Source organism: Anomaloglossus baeobatrachus, chromosome 7 (assembly GCF_048569485.1).
Source record: "Anomaloglossus baeobatrachus isolate aAnoBae1 chromosome 7, aAnoBae1.hap1, whole genome shotgun sequence".
In the NCBI taxonomy this organism is placed as follows: domain Eukaryota; kingdom Metazoa; phylum Chordata; class Amphibia; order Anura; family Aromobatidae; genus Anomaloglossus; species Anomaloglossus baeobatrachus.
In genome coordinates this window covers 197,833,357-197,858,715 of record NC_134359.1, presented here as the reverse complement: position 1 = coordinate 197,858,715, position 25,359 = coordinate 197,833,357, and the positions used below count along the sequence as shown (strand labels likewise).

The window sequence follows — 25,359 nt, the reverse complement described above, 5'->3', positions numbered from 1 at the left end:
TGATCTGATGAGGATTTTGACAAGTCTGTGCAATTGAGCTAAAGATTGTGTATCGGCCTCTGGCAAAATGGACCTTATCACATCTCCTACACTGGATAATGTCAAGAGTTCGACTAGCTCAAACCATATCAGAAATGAGCTAATGCTCAGGGTTTTTAATAACAGTATTTTTACTAAAGATTGAATGTCGTGTCTGTATTGAAGCCCTGAAAATTGGTTTATCCCAGATAGCATTTGCATTAGTTTGTCTCTAGACATCAGATGACACTGAAGATCAAATAAGGCCACTCTACCAGAAGCTGCTTTACTATCGGTCAGTAGGAAAAGAGGTGCTGTAGCTTAGTTGGTTAAAGTGCCTGTCTAGTAAACAGGAGATCCTGAGTTCGAATCTCAGCAGTGCCTTCTTTTCATAGTCCCGATATAGAAGTTTCGATTTTTAAAGGGCACCTTTCATAGTGAGAGACTAATGTCAAATTTGTCTTTCTCACATCTCTGAGATAGTTGAATGAAGGAATTATAAATATGTGCTGTCTAAGTGCTCAGAAGGAAGAAGATGTCATGCGATGTAGGATGGCACCAAGCATGCCAAATAAAAACAGTGGTTTTCTTTTGCCAGATTGAAATGCTTCCATGCGCATCTCTCCCTGCTAGAAAAGTTTGATAGCAGTCTTCTTGAACAGTGAAAGGGCAAGAAAACAACAAGAACAAAGATGGAAGTCAAAACCATGCATAAACAGCTCAATCCATAGACTGTATTGTTAATGCATCACCTGAACTTCACAGCCAACTTCTCTGCCCAAAAACGTAGAAACCAGACCATAAGATCTGAAGAGCATTTTGATGAGTCTTTGCTTTTTCACTGAAGATTTTAAGTTGGCCTCTAACGGAGTGGGCCTTATCTCTTCTCCTTCATTGTCTGGTGTCTGGAGTTGGACTAAGGCAATCCTTACCAGTCATAAACCAATGCTCAATCTGGCAAAATAAAACCCACCGTTTTTATTTGGCATGCCTGATGCAATCCTACATCGGATGACGTCTTCTCTTTTATATGCACTTAGACAGCACAGATTTATGAATCCTTCATTGCACTATCTCAGAGATTTGAGAAGGTCAAATATCCACCACCTGGGTTCTAAATGGAAACTAAGCTTTTCAACACGGAAGAAGGAGATTAAACCGACGAGGATGGGATTCGAACCCATGCATGCAGAGCACAATGGATTAGCAGTCCATCGCCTTAACCACTCGGCCACCTCGTCTACATGACAAACCTGAAATCCGGTGATATGATCTGATGAGGATTTTGACAAGTCTGTGCAATTGAGCTAAAGATTGTGTATCGGCCTCTGGCAAAATGGACCTTATCACATCTCCTACACTGGATAATGTCAAGAGTTAGACTAGCTCAAACCATATCAGAAATGAGCTAATGCTCAGGGTTTTTAATAACAGTATTTTTACTAAAGATTGAATGTCGTGTCTGTATTGAAGCCCTGAAAATTGGTTTATCCCAGATAGCATTTGCACTAGTTTGTCTCTAGACATCAGATGACACTGAAGATCAAATAAGGCCACTCTACCAGAAGCTGCTTTACTATCGGTCAGTAGGAAAAGAGGTGCTGTGGCTTAGTTGGTTAAAGTGCCTGTCTAGTAAACAGGAGATCCTGAGTTCGAATCTCAGCAGTGCCTTCTTTTCATAGTCCCGATATAGAAGTTTCGATTTTTAAAGGGCACCTTTCATAGTGAGAGACTAATGTCAAATTTGTCTTTCTCACATCTCTGAGATAGTTGAATGAAGGAATTATAAATATGTGCTGTCTAAGTGCTCAGAAGGAAGAAGATGTCATGCGATGTAGGATGGCACCAAGCATGCCAAATAAAAACAGTGGTTTTCTTTTGCCAGATTGAAATGCTTCCATGCGCATCTCTCCCTGCTAGAAAAGTTTGATAGCAGTCTTCTTGAACAGTGAAAGGGCAAGAAAACAACAAGAACAAAGATGGAAGTCAAAACCATGCATAAACAGCTCAATCCATAGACTGTATTGTTAATGCATCACCTGAACTTCACAGCCAACTTCTCTGCCCAAAAACGTAGAAACCAGACCATAAGATCTGAAGAGCATTTTGATGAGTCTTTGCTTTTTCACTGAAGATTTTAAGTTGGCCTCTAACGGAGTGGGCCTTATCTCTTCTCCTTCATTGTCTGGTGTCTGGAGTTGGACTAAGGCAATCCTTACCAGTCATAAACCAATGCTCAATCTGGCAAAATAAAACCCACCGTTTTTATTTGGCATGCCTGATGCAATCCTACATCGGATGACGTCTTCTCTTTTATATGCACTTAGACAGCACAGATTTATGAATCCTTCATTGCACTATCTCAGAGATTTGAGAAGGTCAAATATCCACCACCTGGGTTCTAAATGGAAACTAAGCTTTTCAACACGGAAGAAGGAGATTAAACCGACGAGGATGGGATTCGAACCCATGCATGCAGAGCACAATGGATTAGCAGTCCATCGCCTTAACCACTCGGCCACCTCGTCTACATGACAAACCTGAAATCCGGTGATATGATCTGATGAGGATTTTGACAAGTCTGTGCAATTGAGCTAAAGATTGTGTATCGGCCTCTGTCAAAATGGACCTTATCACATCTCCTACACTGGATAATGTCAAGAGTTAGACTAGCTCAAACCATATCAGAAATGAGCTAATGCTCAGGGTTTTTAATAACAGTATTTTTACTAAAGATTGAATGTCGTGTCTGTATTGAAGCCCTGAAAATTGGTTTATCCCAGATAGCATTTGCACTAGTTTGTCTCTAGACATCAGATGACACTGAAGATCAAATAAGGCCACTCTACCAGAAGCTGCTTTACTATCGGTAAGTAGGAAAAGAGGTGCTGTGGCTTAGTTGGTTAAAGTGCCTGTCTAGTAAACAGGAGATCCTGAGTTCGAATCTCAGCAGTGCCTTCTTTTCATAGTCCCGATATAGAAGTTTCGATTTTTAAAGGGCACCTTTCATAGTGAGAGACTAATGTCAAATTTGTCTTTCTCACATCTCTGAGATAGTTGAATGAAGGAATTATAAATATGTGCTGTCTAAGTGCTCAGAAGGAAGAAGATGTCATGCGATGTAGGATGGCACCAAGCATGCCAAATAAAAACAGTGGTTTTCTTTTGCCAGATTGAAATGCTTCCATGCGCATCTCTCCCTGCTAGAAAAGTTTGATAGCAGTCTTCTTGAACAGTGAAAGGGCAAGAAAACAACAAGAACAAAGATGGAAGTCAAAACCATGCATAAACAGCTCAATCCATAGACTGTATTGTTAATGCATCACCTGAACTTCACAGCCAACTTCTCTGCCCAAAAACGTAGAAACCAGACCATAAGATCTGAAGAGCATTTTGATGAGTCTTTGCTTTTTCACTGAAGATTTTAAGTTGGCCTCTAACGGAGTGGGCCTTATCTCTTCTCCTTCATTGTCTGGTGTCTGGAGTTGGACTAAGGCAATCCTTACCAGTCATAAACCAATGCTCAATCTGGCAAAATAAAACCCACCGTTTTTATTTGGCATGCCTGATGCAATCCTACATCGGATGACGTCTTCTCTTTTATATGCACTTAGACAGCACAGATTTATGAATCCTTCATTGCACTATCTCAGAGATTTGAGAAGGTCAAATATCCACCACCTGGGTTCTAAATGGAAACTAAGCTTTTCAACACGGAAGAAGAAGATTAAACCGACGAGGATGGGATTCGAACCCATGCATGCAGAGCACAATGGATTAGCAGTCCATCGCCTTAACCACTCGGCCACCTCGTCTACATGACAAACCTGAAATCCGGTGATATGATCTGATGAGGATTTTGACAAGTCTGTGCAATTGAGCTAAAGATTGTGTATCGGCCTCTGGCAAAATGGACCTTATCACATCTCCTACACTGGATAATGTCAAGAGTTAGACTAGCTCAAACCATATCAGAAATGAGCTAATGCTCAGGGTTTTTAATAACAGTATTTTTACTAAAGATTGAATGTCGTGTCTGTATTGAAGCCCTGAAAATTGGTTTATCCCAGATAGCATTTGCACTAGTTTGTCTCTAGACATCAGATGACACTGAAGATCAAATAAGGCCACTCTACCAGAAGCTGCTTTACTATCGGTAAGTAGGAAAAGAGGTGCTGTGGCTTAGTTGGTTAAAGTGCCTGTCTAGTAAACAGGAGATCCTGAGTTCGAATCTCAGCAGTGCCTTCTTTTCATAGTCCCGATATAGAAGTTTCGATTTTTAAAGGGCACCTTTCATAGTGAGAGACTAATGTCAAATTTGTCTTTCTCACATCTCTGAGATAGTTGAATGAAGGAATTATAAATATGTGCTGTCTAAGTGCTCAGAAGGAAGAAGATGTCATGCGATGTAGGATGGCACCAAGCATGCCAAATAAAAACAGTGGTTTTCTTTTGCCAGATTGAAATGCTTCCATGCGCATCTCTCCCTGCTAGAAAAGTTTGATAGCAGTCTTCTTGAACAGTGAAAGGGCAAGAAAACAACAAGAACAAAGATGGAAGTCAAAACCATGCATAAACAGCTCAATCCATAGACTGTATTGTTAATGCATCACCTGAACTTCACAGCCAACTTCTCTGCCCAAAAACGTAGAAACCAGACCATAAGATCTGAAGAGCATTTTGATGAGTCTTTGCTTTTTCACTGAAGATTTTAAGTTGGCCTCTAACGGAGTGGGCCTTATCTCTTCTCCTTCATTGTCTGGTGTCTGGAGTTGGACTAAGGCAATCCTTACCAGTCATAAACCAATGCTCAATCTGGCAAAATAAAACCCACCGTTTTTATTTGGCATGCCTGATGCAATCCTACATCGGATGACGTCTTCTCTTTTATATGCACTTAGACAGCACAGATTTATGAATCCTTCATTGCACTATCTCAGAGATTTGAGAAGGTCAAATATCCACCACCTGGGTTCTAAATGGAAACTAAGCTTTTCAACACGGAAGAAGAAGATTAAACCGACGAGGATGGGATTCGAACCCATGCATGCAGAGCACAATGGATTAGCAGTCCATCGCCTTAACCACTCGGCCACCTCGTCTACATGACAAACCTGAAATCCGGTGATATGATCTGATGAGGATTTTGACAAGTCTGTGCAATTGAGCTAAAGATTGTGTATCGGCCTCTGGCAAAATGGACCTTATCACATCTCCTACACTGGATAATGTCAAGAGTTAGACTAGCTCAAACCATATCAGAAATGAGCTAATGCTCAGGGTTTTTAATAACAGTATTTTTACTAAAGATTGAATGTCGTGTCTGTATTGAAGCCCTGAAAATTGGTTTATCCCAGATAGCATTTGCACTAGTTTGTCTCTAGACATCAGATGACACTGAAGATCAAATAAGGCCACTCTACCAGAAGCTGCTTTACTATCGGTCAGTAGGAAAAGAGGTGCTGTGGCTTAGTTGGTTAAAGTGCCTGTCTAGTAAACAGGAGATCCTGAGTTCGAATCTCAGCAGTGCCTTCTTTTCATAGTCCCGATATAGAAGTTTCGATTTTTAAAGGGCACCTTTCATAGTGAGAGACTAATGTCAAATTTGTCTTTCTCACATCTCTGAGATAGTTGAATGAAGGAATTATAAATATGTGCTGTCTAAGTGCTCAGAAGGAAGAAGATGTCATGCGATGTAGGATGGCACCAAGCATGCCAAATAAAAACAGTGGTTTTCTTTTGCCAGATTGAAATGCTTCCATGCGCATCTCTCCCTGCTAGAAAAGTTTGATAGCAGTCTTCTTGAACAGTGAAAGGGCAAGAAAACAACAAGAACAAAGATGGAAGTCAAAACCATGCATAAACAGCTCAATCCATAGACTGTATTGTTAATGCATCACCTGAACTTCACAGCCAACTTCTCTGCCCAAAAACGTAGAAACCAGACCATAAGATCTGAAGAGCATTTTGATGAGTCTTTGCTTTTTCACTGAAGATTTTAAGTTGGCCTCTAACGGAGTGGGCCTTATCTCTTCTCCTTCATTGTCTGGTGTCTGGAGTTGGACTAAGGCAATCCTTACCAGTCATAAACCAATGCTCAATCTGGCAAAATAAAACCCACCGTTTTTATTTGGCATGCCTGATGCAATCCTACATCGGATGACGTCTTCTCTTTTATATGCACTTAGACAGCACAGATTTATGAATCCTTCATTGCACTATCTCAGAGATTTGAGAAGGTCAAATATCCACCACCTGGGTTCTAAATGGAAACTAAGCTTTTCAACACGGAAGAAGAAGATTAAACCGACGAGGATGGGATTCGAACCCATGCATGCAGAGCACAATGGATTAGCAGTCCATCGCCTTAACCACTCGGCCACCTCGTCTACATGACAAACCTGAAATCCGGTGATATGATCTGATGAGGATTTTGACAAGTCTGTGCAATTGAGCTAAAGATTGTGTATCGGCCTCTGGCAAAATGGACCTTATCACATCTCCTACACTGGATAATGTCAAGAGTTAGACTAGCTCAAACCATATCAGAAATGAGCTAATGCTCAGGGTTTTTAATAACAGTATTTTTACTAAAGATTGAATGTCGTGTCTGTATTGAAGCCCTGAAAATTGGTTTATCCCAGATAGCATTTGCACTAGTTTGTCTCTAGACATCAGATGACACTGAAGATCAAATAAGGCCACTCTACCAGAAGCTGCTTTACTATCGGTCAGTAGGAAAAGAGGTGCTGTGGCTTAGTTGGTTAAAGTGCCTGTCTAGTAAACAGGAGATCCTGAGTTCGAATCTCAGCAGTGCCTTCTTTTCATAGTCCCGATATAGAAGTTTCGATTTTTAAAGGGCACCTTTCATAGTGAGAGACTAATGTCAAATTTGTCTTTCTCACATCTCTGAGATAGTTGAATGAAGGAATTATAAATATGTGCTGTCTAAGTGCTCAGAAGGAAGAAGATGTCATGCGATGTAGGATGGCACCAAGCATGCCAAATAAAAACAGTGGTTTTCTTTTGCCAGATTGAAATGCTTCCATGCGCATCTCTCCCTGCTAGAAAAGTTTGATAGCAGTCTTCTTGAACAGTGAAAGGGCAAGAAAACAACAAGAACAAAGATGGAAGTCAAAACCATGCATAAACAGCTCAATCCATAGACTGTATTGTTAATGCATCACCTGAACTTCACAGCCAACTTCTCTGCCCAAAAACGTAGAAACCAGACCATAAGATCTGAAGAGCATTTTGATGAGTCTTTGCTTTTTCACTGAAGATTTTAAGTTGGCCTCTAACGGAGTGGGCCTTATCTCTTCTCCTTCATTGTCTGGTGTCTGGAGTTGGACTAAGGCAATCCTTACCAGTCATAAACCAATGCTCAATCTGGCAAAATAAAACCCACCGTTTTTATTTGGCATGCCTGATGCAATCCTACATCGGATGACGTCTTCTCTTTTATATGCACTTAGACAGCACAGATTTATGAATCCTTCATTGCACTATCTCAGAGATTTGAGAAGGTCAAATATCCACCACCTGGGTGCTAAATGGAAACTAAGCTTTTCAACACGGAAGAAGGAGATTAAACCGACGAGGATGGGATTCGAACCCATGCATGCAGAGCACAATGGATAAGCAGTCCATCGCCTTAACCACTCGGCCACCTCGTCTACATCATAAACCTGAAATCAGGTGATATGATCTGATGAGGATTTTGACAAGTCTGTGCAATTGAGCTAAAGATTGTGTATCGGCCTCTGGCAAAATGGACCTTATCACATCTCCTACACTGGATAATGTCAAGAGTTAGACTAGCTCAAACCATATCAGAAATGAGCTAATGCTCAGGGTTTTTAATAACAGTATTTTTACTAAAGATTGAATGTCGTGTCTGTATTGAAGCCCTGAAAATTGGTTTATCCCAGATAGCATTTGCATTAGTTTGTCTCTAGACATCAGATGACACTGAAGATCAAATAAGGCCACTCTACCAGAAGCTGCTTTACTATCGGTCAGTAGGAAAAGAGGTGCTGTAGCTTAGTTGGTTAAAGTGCCTGTCTAGTAAACAGGAGATCCTGAGTTCGAATCTCAGCAGTGCCTTCTTTTCATAGTCCCGATATAGAAGTTTCGATTTTTAAAGGGCACCTTTCATAGTGAGAGACTAATGTCAAATTTGTCTTTCTCACATCTCTGAGATAGTTGAATGAAGGAATTATAAATATGTGCTGTCTAAGTGCTCAGAAGGAAGAAGATGTCATGCGATGTAGGATGGCACCAAGCATGCCAAATAAAAACAGTGGTTTTCTTTTGCCAGATTGAAATGCTTCCATGCGCATCTCTCCCTGCTAGAAAAGTTTGATAGCAGTCTTCTTGAACAGTGAAAGGGCAAGAAAACAACAAGAACAAAGATGGAAGTCAAAACCATGCATAAACAGCTCAATCCATAGACTGTATTGTTAATGCATCACCTGAACTTCACAGCCAACTTCTCTGCCCAAAAACGTAGAAACCAGACCATAAGATCTGAAGAGCATTTTGATGAGTCTTTGCTTTTTCACTGAAGATTTTAAGTTGGCCTCTAACGGAGTGGGCCTTATCTCTTCTCCTTCATTGTCTGGTGTCTGGAGTTGGACTAAGGCAATCCTTACCAGTCATAAACCAATGCTCAATCTGGCAAAATAAAACCCACCGTTTTTATTTGGCATGCCTGATGCAATCCTACATCGGATGACGTCTTCTCTTTTATATGCACTTAGACAGCACAGATTTATGAATCCTTCATTGCACTATCTCAGAGATTTGAGAAGGTCAAATATCCACCACCTGGGTTCTAAATGGAAACTAAGCTTTTCAACACGGAAGAAGGAGATTAAACCGACGAGGATGGGATTCGAACCCATGCATGCAGAGCACAATGGATTAGCAGTCCATCGCCTTAACCACTCGGCCACCTCGTCTACATGACAAACCTGAAATCCGGTGATATGATCTGATGAGGATTTTGACAAGTCTGTGCAATTGAGCTAAAGATTGTGTATCGGCCTCTGGCAAAATGGACCTTATCACATCTCCTACACTGGATAATGTCAAGAGTTAGACTAGCTCAAACCATATCAGAAATGAGCTAATGCTCAGGGTTTTTAATAACAGTATTTTTACTAAAGATTGAATGTCGTGTCTGTATTGAAGCCCTGAAAATTGGTTTATCCCAGATAGCATTTGCACTAGTTTGTCTCTAGACATCAGATGACACTGAAGATCAAATAAGGCCACTCTACCAGAAGCTGCTTTACTATCGGTCAGTAGGAAAAGAGGTGCTGTGGCTTAGTTGGTTAAAGTGCCTGTCTAGTAAACAGGAGATCCTGAGTTCGAATCTCAGCAGTGCCTTCTTTTCATAGTCCCGATATAGAAGTTTCGATTTTTAAAGGGCACCTTTCATAGTGAGAGACTAATGTCAAATTTGTCTTTCTCACATCTCTGAGATAGTTGAATGAAGGAATTATAAATATGTGCTGTCTAAGTGCTCAGAAGGAAGAAGATGTCATGCGATGTAGGATGGCACCAAGCATGCCAAATAAAAACAGTGGTTTTCTTTTGCCAGATTGAAATGCTTCCATGCGCATCTCTCCCTGCTAGAAAAGTTTGATAGCAGTCTTCTTGAACAGTGAAAGGGCAAGAAAACAACAAGAACAAAGATGGAAGTCAAAACCATGCATAAACAGCTCAATCCATAGACTGTATTGTTAATGCATCACCTGAACTTCACAGCCAACTTCTCTGCCCAAAAACGTAGAAACCAGACCATAAGATCTGAAGAGCATTTTGATGAGTCTTTGCTTTTTCACTGAAGATTTTAAGTTGGCCTCTAACGGAGTGGGCCTTATCTCTTCTCCTTCATTGTCTGGTGTCTGGAGTTGGACTAAGGCAATCCTTACCAGTCATAAACCAATGCTCAATCTGGCAAAATAAAACCCACCGTTTTTATTTGGCATGCCTGATGCAATCCTACATCGGATGACGTCTTCTCTTTTATATGCACTTAGACAGCACAGATTTATGAATCCTTCATTGCACTATCTCAGAGATTTGAGAAGGTCAAATATCCACCACCTGGGTTCTAAATGGAAACTAAGCTTTTCAACACGGAAGAAGGAGATTAAACCGACGAGGATGGGATTCGAACCCATGCATGCAGAGCACAATGGATTAGCAGTCCATCGCCTTAACCACTCGGCCACCTCGTCTACATGACAAACCTGAAATCCGGTGATATGATCTGATGAGGATTTTGACAAGTCTGTGCAATTGAGCTAAAGATTGTGTATCGGCCTCTGGCAAAATGGACCTTATCACATCTCCTACACTGGATAATGTCAAGAGTTAGACTAGCTCAAACCATATCAGAAATGAGCTAATGCTCAGGGTTTTTAATAACAGTATTTTTACTAAAGATTGAATGTCGTGTCTGTATTGAAGCCCTGAAAATTGGTTTATCCCAGATAGCATTTGCACTAGTTTGTCTCTAGACATCAGATGACACTGAAGATCAAATAAGGCCACTCTACCAGAAGCTGCTTTACTATCGGTCAGTAGGAAAAGAGGTGCTGTGGCTTAGTTGGTTAAAGTGCCTGTCTAGTAAACAGGAGATCCTGAGTTCGAATCTCAGCAGTGCCTTCTTTTCATAGTCCCGATATAGAAGTTTCGATTTTTAAAGGGCACCTTTCATAGTGAGAGACTAATGTCAAATTTGTCTTTCTCACATCTCTGAGATAGTTGAATGAAGGAATTATAAATATGTGCTGTCTAAGTGCTCAGAAGGAAGAAGATGTCATGCGATGTAGGATGGCACCAAGCATGCCAAATAAAAACAGTGGTTTTCTTTTGCCAGATTGAAATGCTTCCATGCGCATCTCTCCCTGCTAGAAAAGTTTGATAGCAGTCTTCTTGAACAGTGAAAGGGCAAGAAAACAACAAGAACAAAGATGGAAGTCAAAACCATGCATAAACAGCTCAATCCATAGACTGTATTGTTAATGCATCACCTGAACTTCACAGCCAACTTCTCTGCCCAAAAACGTAGAAACCAGACCATAAGATCTGAAGAGCATTTTGATGAGTCTTTGCTTTTTCACTGAAGATTTTAAGTTGGCCTCTAACGGAGTGGGCCTTATCTCTTCTCCTTCATTGTCTGGTGTCTGGAGTTGGACTAAGGCAATCCTTACCAGTCATAAACCAATGCTCAATCTGGCAAAATAAAACCCACCGTTTTTATTTGGCATGCCTGATGCAATCCTACATCGGATGACGTCTTCTCTTTTATATGCACTTAGACAGCACAGATTTATGAATCCCTCATTGCACTATCTCAGAGATTTGAGAAGGTCAAATATCCACCACCTGGGTTCTAAATGGAAACTAAGCTTTTCAACACGGAAGAAGGAGATTAAACCGACGAGGATGGGATTCGAACCCATGCATGCAGAGCACAATGGATTAGCAGTCCATCGCCTTAACCACTCGGCCACCTCGTCTACATGACAAACCTGAAATCCGGTGATATGATCTGATGAGGATTTTGACAAGTCTGTGCAATTGAGCTAAAGATTGTGTATCGGCCTCTGGCAAAATGGACCTTATCACATCTCCTACACTGGATAATGTCAAGAGTTAGACTAGCTCAAACCATATCAGAAATGAGCTAATGCTCAGGGTTTTTAATAACAGTATTTTTACTAAAGATTGAATGTCGTGTCTGTATTGAAGCCCTGAAAATTGGTTTATCCCAGATAGCATTTGCACTAGTTTGTCTCTAGACATCAGATGACACTGAAGATCAAATAAGGCCACTCTACCAGAAGCTGCTTTACTATCGGTCAGTAGGAAAAGAGGTGCTGTGGCTTAGTTGGTTAAAGTGCCTGTCTAGTAAACAGGAGATCCTGAGTTCGAATCTCAGCAGTGCCTTCTTTTCATAGTCCCGATATAGAAGTTTCGATTTTTAAAGGGCACCTTTCATAGTGAGAGACTAATGTCAAATTTGTCTTTCTCACATCTCTGAGATAGTTGAATGAAGGAATTATAAATATGTGCTGTCTAAGTGCTCAGAAGGAAGAAGATGTCATGCGATGTAGGATGGCACCAAGCATGCCAAATAAAAACAGTGGTTTTCTTTTGCCAGATTGAAATGCTTCCATGCGCATCTCTCCCTGCTAGAAAAGTTTGATAGCAGTCTTCTTGAACAGTGAAAGGGCAAGAAAACAACAAGAACAAAGATGGAAGTCAAAACCATGCATAAACAGCTCAATCCATAGACTGTATTGTTAATGCATCACCTGAACTTCACAGCCAACTTCTCTGCCCAAAAACGTAGAAACCAGACCATAAGATCTGAAGAGCATTTTGATGAGTCTTTGCTTTTTCACTGAAGATTTTAAGTTGGCCTCTAACGGAGTGGGCCTTATCTCTTCTCCTTCATTGTCTGGTGTCTGGAGTTGGACTAAGGCAATCCTTACCAGTCATAAACCAATGCTCAATCTGGCAAAATAAAACCCACCGTTTTTATTTGGCATGCCTGATGCAATCCTACATCGGATGACGTCTTCTCTTTTATATGCACTTAGACAGCACAGATTTATGAATCCTTCATTGCACTATCTCAGAGATTTGAGAAGGTCAAATATCCACCACCTGGGTGCTAAATGGAAACTAAGCTTTTCAACACGGAAGAAGGAGATTAAACCGACGAGGATGGGATTCGAACCCATGCATGCAGAGCACAATGGATAAGCAGTCCATCGCCTTAACCACTCGGCCACCTCGTCTACATCATAAACCTGAAATCAGGTGATATGATCTGATGAGGATTTTGACAAGTCTGTGCAATTGAGCTAAAGATTGTGTATCGGCCTCTGGCAAAATGGACCTTATCACATCTCCTACACTGGATAATGTCAAGAGTTAGACTAGCTCAAACCATATCAGAAATGAGCTAATGCTCAGGGTTTTTAATAACAGTATTTTTACTAAAGATTGAATGTCGTGTCTGTATTGAAGCCCTGAAAATTGGTTTATCCCAGATAGCATTTGCATTAGTTTGTCTCTAGACATCAGATGACACTGAAGATCAAATAAGGCCACTCTACCAGAAGCTGCTTTACTATCGGTCAGTAGGAAAAGAGGTGCTGTAGCTTAGTTGGTTAAAGTGCCTGTCTAGTAAACAGGAGATCCTGAGTTCGAATCTCAGCAGTGCCTTCTTTTCATAGTCCCGATATAGAAGTTTCGATTTTTAAAGGGCACCTTTCATAGTGAGAGACTAATGTCAAATTTGTCTTTCTCACATCTCTGAGATAGTTGAATGAAGGAATTATAAATATGTGCTGTCTAAGTGCTCAGAAGGAAGAAGATGTCATGCGATGTAGGATGGCACCAAGCATGCCAAATAAAAACAGTGGTTTTCTTTTGCCAGATTGAAATGCTTCCATGCGCATCTCTCCCTGCTAGAAAAGTTTGATAGCAGTCTTCTTGAACAGTGAAAGGGCAAGAAAACAACAAGAACAAAGATGGAAGTCAAAACCATGCATAAACAGCTCAATCCATAGACTGTATTGTTAATGCATCACCTGAACTTCACAGCCAACTTCTCTGCCCAAAAACGTAGAAACCAGACCATAAGATCTGAAGAGCATTTTGATGAGTCTTTGCTTTTTCACTGAAGATTTTAAGTTGGCCTCTAACGGAGTGGGCCTTATCTCTTCTCCTTCATTGTCTGGTGTCTGGAGTTGGACTAAGGCAATCCTTACCAGTCATAAACCAATGCTCAATCTGGCAAAATAAAACCCACCGTTTTTATTTGGCATGCCTGATGCAATCCTACATCGGATGACGTCTTCTCTTTTATATGCACTTAGACAGCACAGATTTATGAATCCTTCATTGCACTATCTCAGAGATTTGAGAAGGTCAAATATCCACCACCTGGGTTCTAAATGGAAACTAAGCTTTTCAACACGGAAGAAGGAGATTAAACCGACGAGGATGGGATTCGAACCCATGCATGCAGAGCACAATGGATTAGCAGTCCATCGCCTTAACCACTCGGCCACCTCGTCTACATGACAAACCTGAAATCCGGTGATATGATCTGATGAGGATTTTGACAAGTCTGTGCAATTGAGCTAAAGATTGTGTATCGGCCTCTGGCAAAATGGACCTTATCACATCTCCTACACTGGATAATGTCAAGAGTTAGACTAGCTCAAACCATATCAGAAATGAGCTAATGCTCAGGGTTTTTAATAACAGTATTTTTACTAAAGATTGAATGTCGTGTCTGTATTGAAGCCCTGAAAATTGGTTTATCCCAGATAGCATTTGCACTAGTTTGTCTCTAGACATCAGATGACACTGAAGATCAAATAAGGCCACTCTACCAGAAGCTGCTTTACTATCGGTCAGTAGGTAAAGAGGTGCTGTGGCTTAGTTGGTTAAAGTGCCTGTCTAGTAAACAGGAGATCCTGAGTTCGAATCTCAGCAGTGCCTTCTTTTCATAGTCCCGATATAGAAGTTTCGATTTTTAAAGGGCACCTTTCATAGTGAGAGACTAATGTCAAATTTGTCTTTCTCACATCTCTGAGATAGTTGAATGAAGGAATTATAAATATGTGCTGTCTAAGTGCTCAGAAGGAAGAAGATGTCATGCGATGTAGGATGGCACCAAGCATGCCAAATAAAAACAGTGGTTTTCTTTTGCCAGATTGAAATGCTTCCATGCGCATCTCTCCCTGCTAGAAAAGTTTGATAGCAGTCTTCTTGAACAGTGAAAGGGCAAGAAAACAACAAGAACAAAGATGGAAGTCAAAACCATGCATAAACAGCTCAATCCATAGACTGTATTGTTAATGCATCACCTGAACTTCACAGCCAACTTCTCTGCCCAAAAACGTAGAAACCAGACCATAAGATCTGAAGAGCATTTTGATGAGTCTTTGCTTTTTCACTGAAGATTTTAAGTTGGCCTCTAACGGAGTGGGCCTTATCTCTTCTCCTTCATTGTCTGGTGTCTGGAGTTGGACTAAGGCAATCCTTACCAGTCATAAACCAATGCTCAATCTGGCAAAATAAAACCCACCGTTTTTATTTGGCATGCCTGATGCAATCCTACATCGGATGACGTCTTCTCTTTTATATGCACTTAGACAGCACAGATTTATGAATCCTTCATTGCACTATCTCAGAGATTTGAGAAGGTCAAATATCCACCACCTGGGTTCTAAATGGAAACTAAGCTTTTCAACACGGAAGAAGGAGATTAAACCGACGAGGATGGGATTCGAACCCATGCATGCAGAGCACAATGGATTAGCAGTCCATCGCCTTAACCACTCGGCCACCTCGTCTACATGACAAACCTGAAATCCGGTGATATGATCTGATGAGGATTTTGACAAGTCTGTGCAATTGAGCTAAAGATTGTGTATCGGCCTCTGGCAAAATGGACCTTATCACATCTCCTACACTGGATAATGTCAAGAGTTAGACTAGCTCAAACCATATCAGAAATGAGCTAATGCTCAGGGTTTTTAATAACAGTATTTTTACTAAAGATTGAATGTCGTGTCTGTATTGAAGCCCTGAAAATTGGTTTATCCCAGATAGCATTTGCACTAGTTTGTCTCTAGACATCAGATGACACTGAAGATCAAATAAGGCCACTCTACCAGAAGCTGCTTTACTATCGGTCAGTAGGAAAAGAGGTGCTGTGGCTTAGTTGGTTAAAGTGCCTGTCTAGTAAACAGGAGATCCTGAGTTCGAATCTCAGCAGTGCCTTCTTTTCATAGTCCCGATATAGAAGTTTCGATTTTTAAAGGGCACCTTTCATAGTGAGAGACTAATGTCAAATTTGTCTTTCTCACATCTCTGAGATAGTTGAATGAAGGAATTATAAATATGTGCTGTCTAAGTGCTCAGAAGGAAGAAGATGTCATGCGATGTAGGATGGCACCAAGCATGCCAAATAAAAACAGTGGTTTTCTTTTGCCAGATTGAAATGCTTCCATGCGCATCTCTCCCTGCTAGAAAAGTTTGATAGCAGTCTTCTTGAACAGTGAAAGGGCAAGAAAACAACAAGAACAAAGATGGAAGTCAAAACCATGCATAAACAGCTCAATCCATAGACTGTATTGTTAATGCATCACCTGAACTTCACAGCCAACTTCTCTGCCCAAAAACGTAGAAACCAGACCATAAGATCTGAAGAGCATTTTGATGAGTCTTTGCTTTTTCACTGAAGATTTTAAGTTGGCCTCTAACGGAGTGGGCCTTATCTCTTCTCCTTCATTGTCTGGTGTCTGGAGTTGGACTAAGGCAATCCTTACCAGTCATAAACCAATGCTCAATCTGGCAAAATAAAACCCACCGTTTTTATTTGGCATGCCTGATGCAATCCTACATCGGATGACGTCTTCTCTTTTATATGCACTTAGACAGCACAGATTTATGAATCCCTCATTGCACTATCTCAGAGATTTGAGAAGGTCAAATATCCACCACCTGGGTTCTAAATGGAAACTAAGCTTTTCAACACGGAAGAAGGAGATTAAACCGACGAGGATGGGATTCGAACCCATGCATGCAGAGCACAATGGATTAGCAGTCCATCGCCTTAACCACTCGGCCACCTCGTCTACATGACAAACCTGAAATCCGGTGATATGATCTGATGAGGATTTTGACAAGTCTGTGCAATTGAGCTAAAGATTGTGTATCGGCCTCTGGCAAAATGGACCTTATCACATCTCCTACACTGGATAATGTCAAGAGTTAGACTAGCTCAAACCATATCAGAAATGAGCTAATGCTCAGGGTTTTTAATAACAGTATTTTTACTAAAGATTGAATGTCGTGTCTGTATTGAAGCCCTGAAAATTGGTTTATCCCAGATAGCATTTGCACTAGTTTGTCTCTAGACATCAGATGACACTGAAGATCAAATAAGGCCACTCTACCAGAAGCTGCTTTACTATCGGTCAGTAGGAAAAGAGGTGCTGTGGCTTAGTTGGTTAAAGTGCCTGTCTAGTAAACAGGAGATCCTGAGTTCGAATCTCAGCAGTGCCTTCTTTTCATAGTCCCGATATAGAAGTTTCGATTTTTAAAGGGCACCTTTCATAGTGAGAGACTAATGTCAAATTTGTCTTTCTCACATCTCTGAGATAGTTGAATGAAGGAATTATAAATATGTGCTGTCTAAGTGCTCAGAAGGAAGAAGATGTCATGCGATGTAGGATGGCACCAAGCATGCCAAATAAAAACAGTGGTTTTCTTTTGCCAGATTGAAATGCTTCCATGCGCATCTCTCCCTGCTAGAAAAGTTTGATAGCAGTCTTCTTGAACAGTGAAAGGGCAAGAAAACAACAAGAACAAAGATGGAAGTCAAAACCATGCATAAACAGCTCAATCCATAGACTGTATTGTTAATGCATCACCTGAACTTCACAGCCAACTTCTCTGCCCAAAAACGTAGAAACCAGACCATAAGATCTGAAGAGCATTTTGATGAGTCTTTGCTTTTTCACTGAAGATTTTAAGTTGGCCTCTAACGGAGTGGGCCTTATCTCTTCTCCTTCATTGTCTGGTGTCTGGAGTTGGACTAAGGCAATCCTTACCAGTCATAAACCAATGCTCAATCTGGCAAAATAAAACCCACCGTTTTTATTTGGCATGCCTGATGCAATCCTACATCGGATGACGTCTTCTCTTTTATATGCACTTAGACAGCACAGATTTATGAATCCTTCATTGCACTATCTCAGAGATTTGAGAAGGTCAAATATCCACCACCTGGGTGCTAAATGGAAACTAAGCTTTTCAACACGGAAGAAGGAGATTAAACCGACGAGGATGGGATTCGAACCCATGCATGCAGAGCACAATGGATAAGCAGTCCATCGCCTTAACCACTCGGCCACCTCGTCTACATCATAAACCTGAAATCAGGTGATATGATCTGATGAGGATTTTGACAAGTCTGTGCAATTGAGCTAAAGATTGTGTATCGGCCTCTGGCAAAATGGACCTTATCACATCTCCTACACTGGATAATGTCAAGAGTTAGACTAGCTCAAACCATATCAGAAATGAGCTAATGCTCAGGGTTTTTAATAACAGTATTTTTACTAAAGATTGAATGTCGTGTCTGTATTGAAGCCCTGAAAATTGGTTTATCCCAGATAGCATTTGCATTAGTTTGTCTCTAGACATCAGATGACACTGAAGATCAAATAAGGCCACTCTACCAGAAGCTGCTTTACTATCGGTCAGTAGGAAAAGAGGTGCTGTAGCTTAGTTGGTTAAAGTGCCTGTCTAGTAAACAGGAGATCCTGAGTTCGAATCTCAGCAGTGCCTTCTTTTCATAGTCCCGATATAGAAGTTTCGATTTTTAAAGGGCACCTTTCATAGTGAGAGACTAATGTCAAATTTGTCTTTCTCACATCTCTGAGATAGTTGAATGAAGGAATTATAAATATGTGCTGTCTAAGTGCTCAGAAGGAAGAAGATGTCATGCGATGTAGGATGGCACCAAGCATGCCAAATAAAAACAGTGGTTTTCTTTTGCCAGATTGAAATGCTTCCATGCGCATCTCTCCCTGCTAGAAAAGTTTGATAGCAGTCTTCTTGAACAGTGAAAGGGCAAGAAAACAACAAGAACAAAGATGGAAGTCAAAACCATGCATAAACAGCTCAATCCATAGACTGTATTGTTAATGCATCACCTGAACTTCACAGCCAACTTCTCTGCCCAAAAACGTAGAAACCAGACCATAAGATCTGAAGAGCATTTTGATGAGTCTTTGCTTTTTCACTGAAGATTTTAAGTTGGCCTCTAACGGAGTGGGCCTTATCTCTTCTCCTTCATTGTCTGGTGTCTGGAGTTGGACTAAGGCAATCCTTACCAGTCATAAACCAATGCTCAATCTGGCAAAATAAAACCCACCGTTTTTATTTGGCATGCCTGATGCAATCCTACATCGGATGACGTCTTCTCTTTTATATGCACTTAGACAGCACAGATTTATGAATCCTTCATTGCACTATCTCAGAGATTTGAGAAGGTCAAATATCCACCACCTGGGTTCTAAATGGAAACTAAGCTTTTCAACACGGAAGAAGGAGATTAAACCGACGAGGATGGGATTCGAACCCATGCATGCAGAGCACAATGGATTAGCAGTCCATCGCCTTAACCACTCGGCCACCTCGTCTACATGACAAACCTGAAATCCGGTGATATGATCTGATGAGGATTTTGACAAGTCTGTGCAATTGAGCTAAAGATTGTGTATCGGCCTCTGGCAAAATGGACCTTATCACATCTCCTACACTGGATAATGTCAAGAGTTAGACTAGCTCAAACCATATCAGAAATGAGCTAATGCTCAGGGTTTTTAATAACAGTATTTTTACTAAAGATTGAATGTCGTGTCTGTATTGAAGCCCTGAAAATTGGTTTATCCCAGATAGCATTTGCACTAGTTTGTCTCTAGACATCAGATGACACTGAAGATCAAATAAGGCCACTCTACCAGAAGCTGCTTTACTATCGGTCAGTAGGTAAAGAGGTGCTGTGGCTTAGTTGGTTAAAGTGCCTGTCTAGTAAACAGGAGATCCTGAGTTCGAATCTCAGCAGTGCCTTCTTTTCATAGTCCCGATATAGAAGTTTCGATTTTTAAAGGGCACCTTTCATAGTGAGAGACTAATGTCAAATTTGTCTTTCTCACATCTCTGAGATAGTTGAATGAAGGAATTATAAATATGTGCTGTCTAAGTGCTCAGAAGGAAGAAGATGTCATGCGATGTAGGATGGCACCAAGCATGCCAAATAAAAACAGTGGTTTTCTTTTGCCAGATTGAAATGCTTCCATGCGCATCTCTCCCTGCTAGAAAAGTTTGATAGCAGTCTTCTTGAACAGTGAAAGGGCAAGAAAACAACAAGAACAAAGATGGAAGTCAAAACCATGCATAAACAGCTCAATCCATAGACTGTATTGTTAATGCATCACCTGAACTTCACAGCCAACTTCTCTGCCCAAAAACGTAGAAACCAGACCATAAGATCTGAAGAGCATTTTGATGAGTCTTTGCTTTTTCACTGAAGATTTTAAGTTGGCCTCTAACGGAGTGGGCCTTATCTCTTCTCCTTCATTGTCTGGTGTCTGGAGTTGGACTAAGGCAATCCTTACCAGTCATAAACCAATGCTCAATCTGGCAAAATAAAACCCACCGTTTTTATTTGGCATGCCTGATGCAATCCTACATCGGATGACGTCTTCTCTTTTATATGCACTTAGACAGCACAGATTTATGAATCCTTCATTGCACTATCTCAGAGATTTGAGAAGGTCAAATATCCACCACCTGGGTTCTAAATGGAAACTAAGCTTTTCAACACGGAAGAAGGAGATTAAACCGACGAGGATGGGATTCGAACCCATGCATGCAGAGCACAATGGATTAGCAGTCCATCGCCTTAACCACTCGGCCACCTCGTCTACATGACAAACCTGAAATCCGGTGATATGATCTGATGAGGATTTTGACAAGTCTGTGCAATTGAGCTAAAGATTGTGTATCGGCCTCTGGCAAAATGGACCTTATCACATCTCCTACACTGGATAATGTCAAGAGTTAGACTAGCTCAAACCATATCAGAAATGAGCTAATGCTCAGGGTTTTTAATAACAGTATTTTTACTAAAGATTGAATGTCGTGTCTGTATTGAAGCCCTGAAAATTGGTTTATCCCAGATAGCATTTGCACTAGTTTGTCTCTAGACATCAGATGACACTGAAGATCAAATAAGGCCACTCTACCAGAAGCTGCTTTACTATCGGTCAGTAGGAAAAGAGGTGCTGTGGCTTAGTTGGTTAAAGTGCCTGTCTAGTAAACAGGAGATCCTGAGTTCGAATCTCAGCAGTGCCTTCTTTTCATAGTCCCGATATAGAAGTTTCGATTTTTAAAGGGCACCTTTCATAGTGAGAGACTAATGTCAAATTTGTCTTTCTCACATCTCTGAGATAGTTGAATGAAGGAATTATAAATATGTGCTGTCTAAGTGCTCAGAAGGAAGAAGATGTCATGCGATGTAGGATGGCACCAAGCATGCCAAATAAAAACAGTGGTTTTCTTTTGCCAGATTGAAATGCTTCCATGCGCATCTCTCCCTGCTAGAAAAGTTTGATAGCAGTCTTCTTGAACAGTGAAAGGGCAAGAAAACAACAAGAACAAAGATGGAAGTCAAAACCATGCATAAACAGCTCAATCCATAGACTGTATTGTTAATGCATCACCTGAACTTCACAGCCAACTTCTCTGCCCAAAAACGTAGAAACCAGACCATAAGATCTGAAGAGCATTTTGATGAGTCTTTGCTTTTTCACTGAAGATTTTAAGTTGGCCTCTAACGGAGTGGGCCTTATCTCTTCTCCTTCATTGTCTGGTGTCTGGAGTTGGACTAAGGCAATCCTTACCAGTCATAAACCAATGCTCAATCTGGCAAAATAAAACCCACCGTTTTTATTTGGCATGCCTGATGCAATCCTACATCGGATGACGTCTTCTCTTTTATATGCACTTAGACAGCACAGATTTATGAATCCCTCATTGCACTATCTCAGAGATTTGAGAAGGTCAAATATCCACCACCTGGGTTCTAAATGGAAACTAAGCTTTTCAACACGGAAGAAGGAGATTAAACCGACGAGGATGGGATTCGAACCCATGCATGCAGAGCACAATGGATTAGCAGTCCATCGCCTTAACCACTCGGCCACCTCGTCTACATGACAAACCTGAAATCCGGTGATATGATCTGATGAGGATTTTGACAAGTCTGTGCAATTGAGCTAAAGATTGTGTATCGGCCTCTGGCAAAATGGACCTTATCACATCTCCTACACTGGATAATGTCAAGAGTTAGACTAGCTCAAACCATATCAGAAATGAGCTAATGCTCAGGGTTTTTAATAACAGTATTTTTACTAAAGATTGAATGTCGTGTCTGTATTGAAGCCCTGAAAATTGGTTTATCCCAGATAGCATTTGCATTAGTTTGTCTCTAGACATCAGATGACACTGAAGATCAAATAAGGCCACTCTACCAGAAGCTGCTTTACTATCGGTCAGTAGGAAAAGAGGTGCTGTGGCTTAGTTGGTTAAAGTGCCTGTCTAGTAAACAGGAGATCCTGAGTTCGAATCTCAGCAGTGCCTTCTTTTCATAGTCCCGATATAGAAGTTTCGATTTTTAAAGGGCACCTTTCATAGTGAGAGACTAATGTCAAATTTGTCTTTCTCACATCTCTGAGATAGTTGAATGAAGGAATTATAAATATGTGCTGTCTAAGTGCTCAGAAGGAAGAAGATGTCATGCGATGTAGGATGGCACCAAGCATGCCAAATAAAAACAGTGGTTTTCTTTTGCCAGATTGAAATGCTTCCATGCGCATCTCTCCCTGCTAGAAAAGTTTGATAGCAGTCTTCTTGAACAGTGAAAGGGCAAGAAAACAACAAGAACAAAGATGGAAGTCAAAACCATGCATAAACAGCTCAATCCATAGACTGTATTGTTAATGCATCACCTGAACTTCACAGCCAACTTCTCTGCCCAAAAACGTAGAAACCAGACCATAAGATCTGAAGAGCATTTTGATGAGTCTTTGCTTTTTCACTGAAGATTTTAAGTTGGCCTCTAACGGAGTGGGCCTTATCTCTTCTCCTTCATTGTCTGGTGTCTGGAGTTGGACTAAGGCAATCCTTACCAGTCATAAACCAATGCTCAATCTGGCAAAATAAAACCCACCGTTTTTATTTGGCATGCCTGATGCAATCCTACATCGGATGACGTCTTCTCTTTTATATGCACTTAGACAGCACAGATTTATGAATCCTTCATTGCACTATCTCAGAGATTTGAGAAGGTCAAATATCCACCACCTGGGTTCTAAATGGAAACTAAGCTTTTCAACACGGAAGAAGGAGATTAAACCGACGAGGACGGGATTCGAACCCATGCATGCAGAGCACAATGGATTAGCAGTCCATCGCCTTAACCACTCGGCCACCTCGTCTACATGACAAACCTGAAATCCGGTGATATGATCTGATGAGGATTTTGACAAGTCTGTGCAATTGAGCTAAAGATTGTGTATCGGCCTCTGGCAAAATGGACCTTATCACATCTCCTACACTGGATAATGTCAAGAGTTAGACTAGCTCAAACCATATCAGAAATGAGCTAATGCTCAGGGTTTTTAATAACAGTATTTTTACTAAAGATTGAATGTCGTGTCTGTATTGAAGCCCTGAAAATTGGTTTATCCCAGATAGCATTTGCACTAGTTTGTCTCTAGACATCAGATGACACTGAAGATCAAATAAGGCCACTCTACCAGAAGCTGCTTTACTATCGGTCAGTAGGAAAAGAGGTGCTGTGGCTTAGTTGGTGAAAGTGCCTGTCTAGTAAACAGGAGATCCTGAGTTCGAATCTCAGCAGTGCCTTCTTTTCATAGTCCCGATATAGAAGTTTCGATTTTTAAAGGGCACCTTTCATAGTGAGAGACTAATGTCAAATTTGTCTTTCTCACATCTCTGAGATAGTTGAATGAAGGAATTATAAATATGTGCTGTCTAAGTGCTCAGAAGGAAGAAGATGTCATGCGATGTAGGATGGCACCAAGCATGCCAAATAAAAACAGTGGTTTTCTTTTGCCAGATTGAAATGCTTCCATGCGCATCTCTCCCTGCTAGAAAAGTTTGATAGCAGTCTTCTTGAACAGTGAAAGGGCAAGAAAACAACAAGAACAAAGATGGAAGTCAAAACCATGCATAAACAGCTCAATCCATAGACTGTATTGTTAATGCATCACCTGAACTTCACAGCCAACTTCTCTGCCCAAAAACGTAGAAACCAGACCATAAGATCTGAAGAGCATTTTGATGAGTCTTTGCTTTTTCACTGAAGATTTTAAGTTGGCCTCTAACGGAGTGGGCCTTATCTCTTCTCCTTCATTGTCTGGTGTCTGGAGTTGGACTAAGGCAATCCTTACCAGTCATAAACCAATGCTCAATCTGGCAAAATAAAACCCACCGTTTTTATTTGGCATGCCTGATGCAATCCTACATCGGATGACGTCTTCTCTTTTATATGCACTTAGACAGCACAGATTTATGAATCCTTCATTGCACTATCTCAGAGATTTGAGAAGGTCAAATATCCACCACCTGGGTTCTAAATGGAAACTAAGCTTTTCAACACGGAAGAAGGAGATTAAACCGACGAGGATGGGATTCGAACCCATGCATGCAGAGCACAATGGATTAGCAGTCCATCGCCTTAACCACTCGGCCACCTCGTCTACATGACAAACCTGAAATCCGGTGATATGATCTGATGAGGATTTTGACAAGTCTGTGCAATTGAGCTAAAGATTGTGTATCGGCCTCTGGCAAAATGGACCTTATCACATCTCCTACACTGGATAATGTCAAGAGTTAGACTAGCTCAAACCATATCAGAAATGAGCTAATGCTCAGGGTTTTTAATAACAGTATTTTTACTAAAGATTGAATGTCGTGTCTGTATTGAAGCCCTGAAAATTGGTTTATCCCAGATAGCATTTGCACTAGTTTGTCTCTAGACATCAGATGACACTGAAGATCAAATAAGGCCACTCTACCAGAAGCTGCTTTACTATCGGTCAGTAGGAAAAGAGGTGCTGTGGCTTAGTTGGTGAAAGTGCCTGTCTAGTAAACAGGAGATCCTGAGTTCGAATCTCAGCAGTGCCTTCTTTTCATAGTCCCGATATAGAAGTTTCGATTTTTAAAGGGCACCTTTCATAGTGAGAGACTAATGTCAAATTTGTCTTTCTCACATCTCTGAGATAGTTGAATGAAGGAATTATAAATATGTGCTGTCTAAGTGCTCAGAAGGAAGAAGATGTCATGCGATGTAGGATGGCACCAAGCATGCCAAATAAAAACAGTGGTTTTCTTTTGCCAGATTGAAATGCTTCCATGCGCATCTCTCCCTGCTAGAAAAGTTTGATAGCAGTCTTCTTGAACAGTGAAAGGGCAAGAAAACAACAAGAACAAAGATGGAAGTCAAAACCATGCATAAACAGCTCAATCCATAGACTGTATTGTTAATGCATCACCTGAACTTCACAGCCAACTTCTCTGCCCAAAAACGTAGAAACCAGACCATAAGATCTGAAGAGCATTTTGATGAGTCTTTGCTTTTTCACTGAAGATTTTAAGTTGGCCTCTAACGGAGTGGGCCTTATCTCTTCT

General features: G+C 40.9%; 16 non-coding genes across 16 annotated transcripts; all 16 read left to right on the top strand.

Moving 5' to 3' along the window:
• Positions 1-1,615: 1,615 nt before the first annotated feature.
• Positions 1,616-1,689, top strand: TRNAT-AGU (transfer RNA threonine (anticodon AGU)). Its single transcript has one exon. It is a non-coding gene; the product is annotated as a tRNA-Thr (tRNA).
• A 1,213-nt stretch (positions 1,690-2,902) lies between these two features.
• TRNAT-AGU (transfer RNA threonine (anticodon AGU)) lies at positions 2,903-2,976 on the top strand. Its single transcript has one exon. It is a non-coding gene; the product is annotated as a tRNA-Thr (tRNA).
• Positions 2,977-4,189: 1,213 nt separating this feature from the next.
• TRNAT-AGU (transfer RNA threonine (anticodon AGU)) lies at positions 4,190-4,263 on the top strand. The gene has a single exon. It is a non-coding gene; the product is annotated as a tRNA-Thr (tRNA).
• Positions 4,264-5,476: 1,213 nt separating this feature from the next.
• On the top strand, positions 5,477-5,550 carry TRNAT-AGU (transfer RNA threonine (anticodon AGU)). The gene has a single exon. It is a non-coding gene; the product is annotated as a tRNA-Thr (tRNA).
• A 1,213-nt stretch (positions 5,551-6,763) lies between these two features.
• On the top strand, positions 6,764-6,837 carry TRNAT-AGU (transfer RNA threonine (anticodon AGU)). The gene has a single exon. It is a non-coding gene; the product is annotated as a tRNA-Thr (tRNA).
• Positions 6,838-9,337: 2,500 nt separating this feature from the next.
• TRNAT-AGU (transfer RNA threonine (anticodon AGU)) lies at positions 9,338-9,411 on the top strand. Its single transcript has one exon. It is a non-coding gene; the product is annotated as a tRNA-Thr (tRNA).
• Positions 9,412-10,624: 1,213 nt separating this feature from the next.
• TRNAT-AGU (transfer RNA threonine (anticodon AGU)) lies at positions 10,625-10,698 on the top strand. The gene has a single exon. It is a non-coding gene; the product is annotated as a tRNA-Thr (tRNA).
• Positions 10,699-11,911: 1,213 nt separating this feature from the next.
• Positions 11,912-11,985, top strand: TRNAT-AGU (transfer RNA threonine (anticodon AGU)). The gene has a single exon. It is a non-coding gene; the product is annotated as a tRNA-Thr (tRNA).
• A 2,500-nt stretch (positions 11,986-14,485) lies between these two features.
• On the top strand, positions 14,486-14,559 carry TRNAT-AGU (transfer RNA threonine (anticodon AGU)). Its single transcript has one exon. It is a non-coding gene; the product is annotated as a tRNA-Thr (tRNA).
• A 1,213-nt stretch (positions 14,560-15,772) lies between these two features.
• On the top strand, positions 15,773-15,846 carry TRNAT-AGU (transfer RNA threonine (anticodon AGU)). The gene has a single exon. It is a non-coding gene; the product is annotated as a tRNA-Thr (tRNA).
• Positions 15,847-17,059: 1,213 nt separating this feature from the next.
• TRNAT-AGU (transfer RNA threonine (anticodon AGU)) lies at positions 17,060-17,133 on the top strand. The gene has a single exon. It is a non-coding gene; the product is annotated as a tRNA-Thr (tRNA).
• Positions 17,134-19,633: 2,500 nt separating this feature from the next.
• On the top strand, positions 19,634-19,707 carry TRNAT-AGU (transfer RNA threonine (anticodon AGU)). Its single transcript has one exon. It is a non-coding gene; the product is annotated as a tRNA-Thr (tRNA).
• A 1,213-nt stretch (positions 19,708-20,920) lies between these two features.
• TRNAT-AGU (transfer RNA threonine (anticodon AGU)) lies at positions 20,921-20,994 on the top strand. Its single transcript has one exon. It is a non-coding gene; the product is annotated as a tRNA-Thr (tRNA).
• Positions 20,995-22,207: 1,213 nt separating this feature from the next.
• On the top strand, positions 22,208-22,281 carry TRNAT-AGU (transfer RNA threonine (anticodon AGU)). Its single transcript has one exon. It is a non-coding gene; the product is annotated as a tRNA-Thr (tRNA).
• Positions 22,282-23,494: 1,213 nt separating this feature from the next.
• Positions 23,495-23,568, top strand: TRNAT-AGU (transfer RNA threonine (anticodon AGU)). Its single transcript has one exon. It is a non-coding gene; the product is annotated as a tRNA-Thr (tRNA).
• A 1,213-nt stretch (positions 23,569-24,781) lies between these two features.
• Positions 24,782-24,855, top strand: TRNAT-AGU (transfer RNA threonine (anticodon AGU)). Its single transcript has one exon. It is a non-coding gene; the product is annotated as a tRNA-Thr (tRNA).
• Positions 24,856-25,359: the final 504 nt, after the last annotated feature.